Genomic DNA, 13,191 nt, shown 5'->3' on the forward strand with positions numbered 1-13,191 from the left:
GGATCTATGTGGGATTGAGTTATTAAACATTTGCCATCGATGCTGTAATGCGTTGATTGCAGGTGCGAAGAAAGTTTTCTCTTGGGCTTTCAGGAATGCATCTACTGCAGCAGTGACTTCAATGTTGATGGAATAATGGATGCCAGCCACCTATTTTTTAAAATTAGATAGCAGGTGAAAGTGCCATGGTAACCGATCTGGTGACCGTGGAATGGTCCAAGATTTCGAGGCCACATTCATGCAGTGCATATAGCAGCGGTACACTTGTAGCAGATACTTTGTCCAGGTGGAACATCACTCCTTTGCTGAGTTTTCCTCAGCGTTTTTCTTTGAGATTTTCGTGAAAAGGTCTCACAAGGTGTAAAGTAATCCACTAGCAAAGACTCCATGAAATTCTCCCCCCCCCCAAAAAAAACGGTGCCTTCACTTTACCAGCAAAATGAATCGACTTGGCTTTCTCTGGAAGGGAAGAAGAGCTGTATTTCCAATGTTTCATGTGCTCCTTTATCTCTGGTTGAAAATGATGGACCCATGTCTGAACCATGGTCACAAACATTAAAGTAAATTTGCTGGATCTCCTTGGAAATGATAAAATGTTCACTTGACTTGATAACCCTTGTGCATTTTTGATCTACTCTCAACAACTTTGGGATCCATCGTGCTAACACCTCTTTCATAGCGAGAACCCTATTATTGGTACACACACACACATTCAAATGAGATATCCATGACGCTGCAAACGTACCAAACTGTCACTCATCGATGGCTCTTCACCAGATCATGCTAATGCCAACAATTTCTGGAGTGACGGACGTTGTACATCTTCCACAGCACGAGTCATTCATATAGAGGGATGAACAAGTTTTCTGAAACAGGGTGGGCATCGCAAGTTTTTGAATATGCCGTTTACCGATTTAATTCAATACTGTTCATTCCGAATCTTTTCTGGTGTTTTTAAACTATAAATTTGTTTTAAAATTCTTCTTTTCCCCCATTGTATTCTGTTTTAGGCAGTGTATATTTGGAAAAAGGATTTTTCAATGTATTCATTTACCGCAGGATGAAATATTCGCTTCATTTTTGTTTTTTGGCGGTCCCCCTTAATAATTATATCCCCTAGAACGCTATTTGACCAGCGTATTAAATATTAATTATTTGCAATCTTTTTTAAAATGAAATAAATTACGTCGATGATTAATTAACAGTTTTCTTACCTCCTTCGAAGTTGAACACAGGAATCTCATTTTCCTTACTGGGATCGCGTCTTGAGAAGAAAGTAATGCACTTCAAAGGAGTGCGACTATAAGTAGGTCTTACTACCGACTCAGTGACATAATTGCTGGAAAAAGTAAAATCATCAAATTACCATTTTTTCGCTTAAATACCACCGTCCACATGTACCATCTTCCACAGTTATTCATTAAATAACTTTATGCAGGAAAACTATGAAATTCATTCAATGAAAGATCAGTGTATCGGTACATTATGTGTATACGTTGGTGGGGTTGTTTGTTTGTTTCTTGGGGGGGGGGGGAACCTTGCTATCTACGCCTGACCCGACTAACCCAACCACGGAGTGAAAAAAGCCCATTAAAGTTCCTCGCGTCATCTACGCGATTCGAACCCGTACCTTTTCCACCCGGTGTGGGGAGGACGGTGACTGAAACAAAGTCGAAGGAAGAGGACTTTGTTACCTCTCTTCAGCATACCCCACACATTCTCACTACTGAGATCAGGTGAACGTGGAGGCCAGGGAAGATGGTGGAAATCCGTCTCATGTTCTCAGAAGTGCACGAGTCTGACACGATGCGTGCTGCATTATCCTCCAAAAAGTGGCCATCACCTTCTGGAGAAAAGTGTAACATTGCAGGGTGCAGTAGATCGGATACAAAATTCAGATATTCATTGGATGACATTCGACTTTTCACTGATATCATCGACCTAGTCCGTGCTAAAAAACCCATACCATGATACCACTCCAGATGCTTGGGTTGTCTTAACAAGGCAAGTAGGGTACATCTTTCTAGTATCAAAAACCTTTGAGATGGATGCTTTTGAGAAAACAGTCTTTAGTTTCCGTGGGTAATCCTGTTAAATGTGCATCCACGATAAGACCTTTTTCAAAGTCTGATAGATCACGCGTTTTTCTCCCTTCTGGCTTCAGATTACTGCAGTCGAATTGCCTGTGCAGTCATTATACTGAAAGAGACAACGCACGTCACAGTTTTCTTTGCATTCATTTGTATTTATTTGCATTTCTTCTGTCCGTGAGTCCCAATACAAAGGTTCCTAATTTTTGGCCAATGCGTGTATTAAATGATTAAATGAAATAAATGTTTTCTGTTTTATGTATTAGAATATTTGCTAAAAAGTTCATAAGCTAAATCAATCAAAAATTGCTTTGTTTTAATGGTTAAACTTCCAGTAATATTTTATTCTAGTGAGAAAATTTTTTCCTCCTCAGACAAGATTTAAGATCTCTCGTAATGATTGTTACAAGATCTGCTTTCAATACAAAGTCCAAAAATGGAATTTACAAATTCTGTTATACAAGCAACAAACTCATGACTCATGAGTTTGTTGCTTGTATAACCTGCGGAATGTATTCAAAGACCGGTCCAGTAGATTCAGTGGTCTCAGAAAGTTTTTAAATTCTGTACAGTGGGATCAACTGACGATGTTACCAACAGTAAATTCTAAGTGGAAAGCATTCAAGGAATTAATCGTGGATGCTGCTAAAAGGTTCATACCTATTAAGAAATATTGTTCAAGGTCTAAATGGTTATCTAATGGCCTAATATCCATTAGGCCTAAATGGTAATCTAATGAACTAATGAGACTCGTGACAGAGAAGAAAAATGCATATAAATTATCAAGAGACTCAGAAGTCTATGGCAGATATAAGCTAGTCTATAATCAGGTCACAAAAGAGGTCAGGCAGGCGAAGGCAGATTACGAGAAATCTTTGGCAAAAGATGCTAAGAAAAACAGCAAGGATTTCTTTACTTATATAAACTCTAAAAGGAAGGGGATGAATCTAATTAGCATTAGCATTAGCATTAGTAGAGGCATTTGATGCAAGAAAGCAAGCTTATGCAGCATCAGCCAAAAAAAAAAAAACCCACTTCCACTTCACCCCTCTGTTCGTTCCAAATACCTGTCCAGCTGAGCCTTAAACTTATTTAGGCTATCAACCTCCACTACAAGGGATGGAAGTCTGTTCCACCAACCAACCACCCGCTGGCTAAAGGCAAATTTCCGCACGTCTATCCTACATCTGTCTTTCCTCAATTTGAATTTATGCCCTCTCAGGTGATTTTTCTGAGCTAGAGGAAGAATCCCATCAGCATTGAGCATGCTTAAACCATTCAAGGCTTTATACACCTCAATCAGATCACCTCGCTGGTGCCTAGTCTCCAGACACTGCAATTTGCAAAACTTAAGCCTTTCTTCGTAAGAGCACCCCTTTGTTCCATTCACTAATCTGTGCAGCAGTCTTCCATGTGCAACAGTATCAAAAGCCTTTCTAAGATCCAAGTATATAATATCAAAGTTATTCACTGCATCCAATTCTTTTGTGACTGCATCATAGTATCCAATCAAATTGGTCAGGCAAGACTTCCCCTTAACAAAACCATGCTGTGTCTGAGCTATAACTGAAGTCTTGTCTAGATGATCCTGCAGTGCTTCTTTAACCAGTGCCTCCGTTAATTTTCCTGGAACAGAAGTTAAACTCACAGGTCTATAATTACTTGTGTCAGCCTTTGATCCTCCTTTGTGAATTGGGGTCACATTTGCACATTTCCAGTCCGTGGGAACCTCCCCTGAGTCCAAGGAAGCTCTCATAATTATGGCTAAGGGTCTGCTTACTTCCTTTGCTGCCTCCTTTAATATAACTGGATAGATCCCATCCACCCCTGGTGCCTTTCTTGTGTTTATCTTCAACAATTTCTCCTCCACTTTACTCTCAGTTATTATAAGATTCTCTAGCTTACTGCCAGAGTTCAATACACCTCTGGAATTCCCCTCGCTGAATAACTCCTCATGTGTGAATGTCGATGCAAAATATTCATTTAGTTTGTTAGCTACCTGAGCAGGATCATGAGCAGTTGAACCATTGATATCAAGTGGACCAATCTGATTCATCCCCTTCCTTCTAGAGTTACATAAGTAACGAACTCTTTGCTGTTGTTTTTTGCATCCTTTGCCAAAGATGTCTCGAAATCTGCCTTCGCCTGCCTAACCTGCTTTGTAACTCGGTTACAGACCAACTTAAATCCATCATAGGCTTCTGTGTCACGTGTTAATTTATATGTATCCGATGCATTTTTCTTCTCTGCCGTATGTCTCATTAGTTCATCTGACATCCATTTAGGCCTAAACCTTCAACAATATTTCTTAGTTGATATTCCAAGTACCTTCCAAGATAAGTTCTTTGAATGCTTCCCATTTTGCATTTGCTCTTGGTAACATCATCAGTTGGTCCCACTGTATTGAATTTAAATACTGTATCAGTCCATCGTAGTCGACTTTACGAAAGCAAAAACCCTTCCCTTTACTCCTGATTGTAGTTACCTCTTTGAGTAAATCCCACTTCAGCACACTGTGATCACTGCCACCTAGTGGTTCATTTATCTGCAGATTCTTAATGCATGAAGAATCACTGCTGATAATCAAATCAAGAGTATTACTCCCTGTAGTTGCCTCCCTAACACTGATGTAGAAAACAATCATCCAATAAATCCACAAAAGCCTTGCTAGTGTGTGAGTGACCAGCCCCCAAATTCCAGTCAATATCTGGGAAATTAAAATCCCCCATTATAAGACTCTCTGATTTACTGGCCCACTCTGTTTCCCTGTACAGTTTCTTATTATACTCATCAGAGTCCTTAGGCCTATAGCACACTCCTCCTCTCAATTTTGATCTCCCAATGCTTATGTCACACCAAACTGACTCAACACTGCACTGTCCAGCGATGTCGACTGGCTTCACTTCTTTGGATTTTATGTGTTTCTTAACTAATAGCATAACCCCTCCTCCCTTCCTATCCTGTCTATAATTTCTGTAGATGTTGTACTTCCCAAATTGCAGTTTGCATCCCTTATATCTGTGTGACACCACGTCTCTGATATCCCAACAGTATCTGCCTTTGATGTTTTGAGCAATACCTCAAATTCATCAAATTTATTTACCAAACTCCTAGCATTGGTGTATACGCAAGTATACATGCACCTGTTCTTTTTCTTAGCTACCCTAACACAACCCATGTGTTTACTTGTACCGCAATGGCTCCCAGCAGTCTCTTAAATATCCTGAATCTTGTTTTCCAGGCTGCTGCTCATTCCAATAGAAGCAGTGCAAGAATCACTTTCACCTCTGCCAGTGGCTACTGTTAATCTATTAGTCCTTGTATCCCCCCAATCTAGCAGTTTTCCGACCCACCTAACACTGCCTCGATAGCATCAGCAAATATTCTTGCACCCTTTCTATTTAAATGTATCCCATCTCTGTAGGAGCAGTCTCTCCTGTTAACAAGCACAGACCAGGTTGAAAAAAAATTCTGTCCCCTTGAGCCTTGCACATTCTGTCCAGGGCTGAATTGATTGACAAGGCTCTCATCATGTATTCCCTCCTAGCGTGTCTGGCCAGAATTGCCGACACTTTCAAATTTAACCCTAACTCACGACTTTTGTTCAACAGTGACCTGTACTTGTTAAGTAATTCTGCCGGTCTCCTACTCCTAATATCATTAGTGCCAACATGTACAACTATATCACCTTTTGTGCCTTTAAAAGATGATATCCGCTCTAAAACATCATCAACCTTTGCCCCTGGCAGACATACCCTGGTCCTGTTCCACCTATCCTTTTTACAAAGCATGTTTCCCGTTTCCCTGACAATAGAGTTACCGACAACTACTAGTTCCTTTGGGAGCAGCGCATTCTGCCTTGATTGGTCCACTTGACATCGATGGTTCGACTGTTGATGATCCTGCTCAGATAGCAAACAAACTGAATGAGTATTTTGCATCTACATTCACACATGAGGAGTTATTAAGGTTTGAAGATGGCAGAAGGTTATCAAATTGCAGCAGGATACTTAATGATTTTGTAATAACTGAGAGCAAAGTGGAGGAGAAATTGTTGAAGTTAAACATAAGAAAGGCACCTGGGGCGGATGGGATCTATCCAGTTATATTAAAGGAGGCGGCAAAGGAAGTAAGCAAACCCTTAGCCATAATTATGAGGGCATCCTTGGACTCAGGGGAAGTTCCCACGGACTGGAGATGTGCAAATGTATCCCCAATTCACAAAGGAGGTGCGAAGGGTGACACGAGTAGTAGTAGTAGTAGTAGTAGTAGTAGTAGTAGTGGCACGTGATGCAAGAGAGCAAGTGTAGGAGCTTATGCAGCATCAGCCAAAAAAAAAAAAAAAAAAATCACACCATACCCTCCAAATGCCTGTCCAGTTCCTCCTTAAATTTATTTAACCTATCAACTTCCACAACGGCAGATGGAAGTTTGTTCCAGCAATTAACCACCCGCTGGCTAAAGGCAAATTTCCGCACATCTATTCTACATCTGTCCTTTCTTAATTTGAATTTATGCCCCCTTAGGTTTGTAATCTGAACAAGTGGAAGCATCCCATCAGAATTCAGCGTGCTGAACCCATTCAAGGCCTTATAGACCTCAATCAGATCACCGCGCAGGTGCCTAGTCTCCAGCCACTGCAATTTGCAGAACTTAAGCCTCTCTTGGTAAGAGGATCCCTTCATTCCCCTCACCAATCGTGTTGCTCTTCTCTGTACACGCTCAAGCAAATCTACATCCTTCCTAAAATGAGGCCTCCAGACCTGTACGCAGTACTCAAGGCGTGGCCTGACCATTGCCTTATACAGAGGGACAATCACCTCCTTTTCCCTGCTAGCAAAATTCCTATATATCATTGACAAAACCCCATGACCTGCCCTAGCAGCCTGTCTGCATTGCTCAGAAAACTTCATATCTGACTGCACAATTACTCCCAGGTCTTTTTCATTTTCTACCACCTTAAGTGTGTACCACACCGTTGGTACGTTTCTCTGGGGTTACTTCTACCCACATGCAGTACTTTGCATTTGTCAAGGTTAAACTTCAGTTGCCACTTCTTAGCCCATCTGCCCAAATTATCTAGATCCTGTTGCAGTAGCACACTGCCATTACTGTCATTAACAACCTGCCAACCTTTGTGTCATCTGCAAACTAATTACAGACCAGTTAGTTTAACTTCTGTTCCGGGTAAAATAATGGAGTCACTGGTTAAAGATGCATTGCAGGATCATCTAGACAAGACTGCAGCAATAATTCAAACACAGCATGGGTTTGTTAAGGGAAAGTCTTGTCTCACAAATTTGATAGGATATTACGATGTGGTTACAAAGGAACTGGATGCAAAAAATAATTTTGATATCATATACTTGGATTTCAGGAAAGCCTTTGACACTGTTGCGCATGGATGACTATTGTACAAATTGGAGCAGAATGGTATTAAGGGTAAGTTGCTACAATGGATAAAAGGATGGTTAAGTGCGAGAAGACAGAGGGTGGTAACAATGGGTTCTGCTCTTCGTGGACTAATGTTATTAGTGGAGTCCCACAGGGTTCGGTGTTAGGTCCACTGTTGTTTTGTATATTTATCAATGATATTGATGAAGGTATATCAGGCTTAGTGTCGAAGTTTGCAGATGATACAAACGTTGGCAGGGTTGTTAATGACAGTAATGGCAGTGTGCTACTGCAACAGGATCTGGATAATTTGGGCAGATGGGCTAAGAAGTGGCAACTGAAGTTTAACCTTGACAAATGCAAAGTACTACATATGGGTAGAAGTAACCCCAGAGAAACGTACCAACTGTGTGGTACTCCACGTAAGGTGGTAGAAAATGAAAAAGACCTGGGAGTAATTGTACAGGCAGATATGATGTTTTCTGAGCAATGCAGAAAGGCCGCCAGGGCTGGTCATGGGGTTTTGTCAATGATATATAGGAATTTTGCTAGCAGGGAAAAGGAGATGATTGTCCTCTGTATAAGACAATGGTCAGGCCACGGCTTGAGTACTGCGTACAGATCTGGAGGCATCATTTTAGGAAGGATGTAGATTTATTTGGGCGTGTACAGAGAAGGGCAACAAGATTGGTGAGGGGAATGAAGGGATCCTCTTAAGGCCTTGAATGGGTTCAGCACGCTGAATTCTGATGAGATCCTTCCACTTGTTCAGATTACGAACCTAAGGGGGCATAAATTCAAATAAAGAAAATGCGGAAATTTGCCTTTAGCCAGCAGGTGGTTAATTGCTGGAACAAACTTCCATCTATCGTTGTGGAAGTTGATAGGTTAAATAAATTTAAGGAGCAACTGGACAGGCATTTGGAGGGAATGGTGGGATTTTTTTTTTTTTTCGGCTGATGCTGCATAAGCTCATACACTTGCTTTCTTGGAACACATGCCACTAATAATATTACTACTACTACTACTACAAACCAAGCTCAAATGACGATTCTTCTCTTTGGAATCGATGTAAGTCATGTACCGATCGAAAATTAAAATTTGGTGCATTTAGAAGAATCTGAGTCACTGAAGAAATGGGTGCTGGCTCTAGAAACAAATGTAAGTGGAAGCTCGCCAGGTACTCAAGTATCTCGTGATCCCCCCCCCCCCCAAGTGATGCACCTCCTATTGCAGTCCCAGAACAGTCAATTGCATACTGCTCTGGTTGAAGGAGATTTAGTTTTATTCGGAGACTCTTCTATCAGGGAAGCAAGTAACATTTTCTGTAATAAAGATAGGTGGACCAGAACCATGGTGTGCTTGCCGGGAGCAACAAATGATAACATTTATCCATCCCAAACATTCCTAGTTCATTTCACAAATATACGTGGTCTCAATTCTAATCTCAACGATGTCCATTTCCACTTGCAGTCTGCCAAACCCCATGTACTTTTTCTGACAGAATGTTAGTTATCGGTAGATTCAACTACTGCTCATCTCAGATGTCCAAATTATTTGCTGTATGATTCCTTTCGCCTCAAAGGTGGTACTTGTGCATATGTTCGTTCCGATATTCTCTGTCAGAGACTTGGTAATTTGGAATCTCCTCTTTTCAATCTCCTCTGGCTTAAAATCTCTGTACCTCATTGTGTCAAATTCATCTGTTGTCTCTACCGTTCTCCCAACTTCACTAATCACTTGGAGCTCTTTGACTTCCTCTCTTTGCAACTTGACTTTCTCCAGTTAAACTTTCCTAACAGTGAGATAATTTTCCTTGATGATTTTAATGTTCACAACTCCATCTGGCTTCCGTTTTCTAGTCACACCGACCCAGCTGGTCGAGATGCTGAGACTTTTGCAATTACTTATGACCTCGAAGAGATTGTACATTTACCTACAAGAATACAGGACTAACCATACAGCCAACACGCTTTATTTTTTTCTCACAAACAACACTTCTAAGTACACGGTCGAAGTGAGAGGTCCTTTAGGCACCTCAGATCACAACTTGGTGATTTTCTCTTCTTCAATGGTGCCCTTATCTCATGGTTATTCCCAACCTCGTATTGTTCGGCATTACAAGAATGCAAAATGGGATGATCTGCGAGATTTCTTTTCTTCTTTTCCTTGGTCGGATTACTGTTTCAAAACTGCTGATGTCAACGTTTTCTCAGATCGTGTCAGTGAAATTATTCTTGCAGGAATGGAATCCTTTATTCCACACTCCACTTTAAAATCTCGTCCTTTATCAAAACCTTGGTTTTCCAATAAATGTGTTAAGGCTGTTCAACAGAAGAATGTTGCATATTGTAATTGGCTTGTTTCCAGTTATTCAGTTTCATTTTCTGCCCACATCAAAGCTCGCAACAATTGTAAAGCAGTTATTAATCAGTCCAAACTAGAGTTTGAACAGGCTAAGAGTAGAAAACTTGCTTCTTGCCCTAATGGTAGCCGAGCATTCTGGTCTCTTGCCAAAGCTATTGACCGCAACTTTTGCCCATCTCTGCTCCCACCTCTGTCCAAACCAGATGGTTCTGTTATCACTTCAGCCAAGGATAAAGCTGACCTGCTATCATCCCATTTTTCTTCCAACTCGTGTATTAATGATCTTGGTAAAACACCTCTCGCCATTCTCAACACGCTCCATTCAATGCCTCCTGTGGCCTTACGTCAAAAGGATATCAGAAGGATTTTGATGAATCTTGATGCTAAGAAAGCTCCAGGTCCCAATGGTATTTCTCCACTTGTTCTCAAAACCTGTGCTCCTGAACTTACTCCTATTCTTTACTACCTTTTTTCATTTTCTTATTCCAAAGGTGTGTTTCCTACTGCTTGGAAATTTGCTCATATCCAGCCAGTTCCTAAAAAGGGTGACAAATTTCTTCCATCCAATTATCGTCTCATTGCAATTACTCTTTCTAAAGTAATGGAGAAATCAATTAACCGCCAACTCTTAAAACTACCTAGAAACCTTCTGTCTGATCACCGTTCCCCAGTATGGATTCTGTCAGTGTTGACCACTGGTGATATTCTGGTTTATGGTACCCATTTATGGATAAATTCAATGGAAAAGTTCGTTGAAATACGAGTTGCTCTTGACATCTCAAAGGCTTTCCATAGTGTTTGCCCTAAAGCTCTTCTAAACAAGCTTCTATCTTATGGTTTTCCAACTGTTTTTTGTAATTGGTTATCCATTTTTCTCACTGAGGGTGATGGTAGATGGCTCTCTGTCTTCTAACTTCTTCACTAATGCTGGTATCCCTCAAGGTTCAGTTCTGTCCCTCCAGTCTTTTGCTGTAGTATATTGATGACCGTCTTCCATTGACAGCAAATGCTATCCATAGTTTTGCCGATGATAGCACATTGCATTCAACTTTCCAGTTTGAGAAACTCTGCCCTGCTCAATCAGCTTCAACTTCTCGAATATCCGCTACCAATTGCTTAAATGCCGATCTCCAGGTAATTCTCCAGTGGGGCGAAGACAACTTAGTTGATTTCAATCCTTCTAAAACTCAGTCTTGTCATATATCTCGCAAAAAGAATTCTTCTTCTCCTCTGCTTATCCTTGGTGACACTCCGATTTCTAGGTAAGATGATATATCTCTTTTGGGGATTACCCTGACTTGTAATCTCTCTTGGCACAAGCACATTACAAACATTGCTTCCTCTGCATCTAAAAAACTTGGTTTTATCTTTCGCTCTCGGCGTTACTTTTCTTCCAAACAGCTGTTCATTCTTTACAAATCGCAAATCCGTCCTACCATGGAATATTGTTCCCACATCTTGGGTGGTGCCCTCAATCCTCTCTCAGGCTTCTTGATTCCATTCAGAAGAGGACAATTAGGCTAATTAATGACTCATCTCTAACAGAATCTCTCCACTCGCTTTCTCATAGACGCACTGTTTCTGCTGCATGCCTCTTCTACAGATACTTCCATGGGCACTGTTCTTCTGAATTCACTTCTATTAATTCCCGCTCTCTCTTTCAAAACAGTCCGAACACGTACCACCACCAGCCAACATCCATTTACTGTCTAACTTCAAACTCACAGAACCAACTTTTCATCTTCCTAGTCTATTCATCCAACTGCTGTTTTCTGGAACAACCTTTCTTCATACGTATTTCCTGAAAATTACAGTCAATCACCTCGCAGGTGTCTAGTCTCGGGACGCTGCAATTTGCAGAATTTAAACCTTTCTTGGTAAGAGACCCCTTCGGTCATTTCAACAATCTCGTTTCCCTTCTCTGTACTCGCTCAAGCAACTCTACGTTTTTTTGGATCCCAAAAAAGTTGAATTTATGTTCTGAATTTTATTAAAACTGAGTACTCACTAAAAAGAAATAATGGTAAAAACTTACCGGCAATTACCAGTCCCAAATTTAAACTGCACGCTACACGATCTAACAAGATCATCATATCCATATCCAAATTTTCTCGCTCCTTCAAAATCATAACTGAGGAAAACAAAAGGAAACTGCAAGAAAAGGAGAAAGAATGGTCAATTTGGCACACGCTCCAAAAAAATGTTAAGCCTGCAATTAGAATATTTTAAAATGAAATGAATGGAACTAAAACTGGAATCCATTAACCAAGCCACACATTGGTGGCAGATTTGTGGTATTTGCTTTTATTGATTTTTTCCAAAATATTTACCATTAAATGGCTCGCTGATTGTCCTTTTATTGTGGCTAGCAAAATTATTACGGATTACTGTTCTTCCACACAAACATACAGATGGTTTCGGATCTCATCTCAATAATCTACATTTTCGTATAGAGAGTGGGGCAGAGAAAGGGGAGATTTAAATCTGGTTCTGTGGGTACGCTATGGCAAGGAGGTGTGGGGGGGGTGGGTTGTTCTTGGTTATTGTGGGGCTGGGGGTATTATTGTCTTTCTTGGTTGCCCTATTTTTCTTTATATTTTAATTATTATAATTTATCCCCTTTTTTATATATATCCCCGTAGTCCAATCCTCCCACTTAGCATCTGACTTGTTTGTTCTCAGAAGATTGCCTGACTCGAAGGGGACCCTAATTATTTTAAGTATTTCTCCACAGGATTGGCTGAGTTTCGGAATGACAGACTCCAACACATGAATGTAAAATAAAACAATGTTTATTAACATATCATACAGAAATTAGCAATAGTATTTGGTCAAACTATATTTGGCTGGTGACTTGTTAATTCATTAACCTTTATATGTGTAAATATCTTGTTCAAACTCAATTGTTTCATCATCTGATATCCTATTCTAATACACATTATTATTCATTATGACATGGTGTCTCTTCATGTTCTTTACAGGGACTTCAATAGGTCGTGTCATACACTTTACATAGATTCTTCCCACTCTTCTTCTGAACAGTCTGTATAATAAACCAAGTACCAGCCAATGAACTGGCTCACAAAAACTTTCAGAGTTCGTGTCTCAATTTGTAAGAAAATTGCATTTATTCAATCAGACACCCTTTCTGCAATCAGGTCAACAGGAAATATTAATCAATTCAATTTAACATTGCCCATTAGAACAGATAATCCTCTATACCGTTATATATCACTTATTAATTAGCCCCTACTTAAATCAGAAATACTCTCCACAAATCAACTCATAATAAATCGAAATTTCAACCTTTAATTTCATACATATTATAAAAACCTTTCCC

The sequence above is a fragment of the Mastigoproctus giganteus genome, chromosome 10, assembly GCF_048544385.1.
Source record: "Mastigoproctus giganteus isolate SK-2022 chromosome 10, ASM4854438v1, whole genome shotgun sequence".
In the NCBI taxonomy this organism is placed as follows: domain Eukaryota; kingdom Metazoa; phylum Arthropoda; class Arachnida; order Uropygi; family Thelyphonidae; genus Mastigoproctus; species Mastigoproctus giganteus.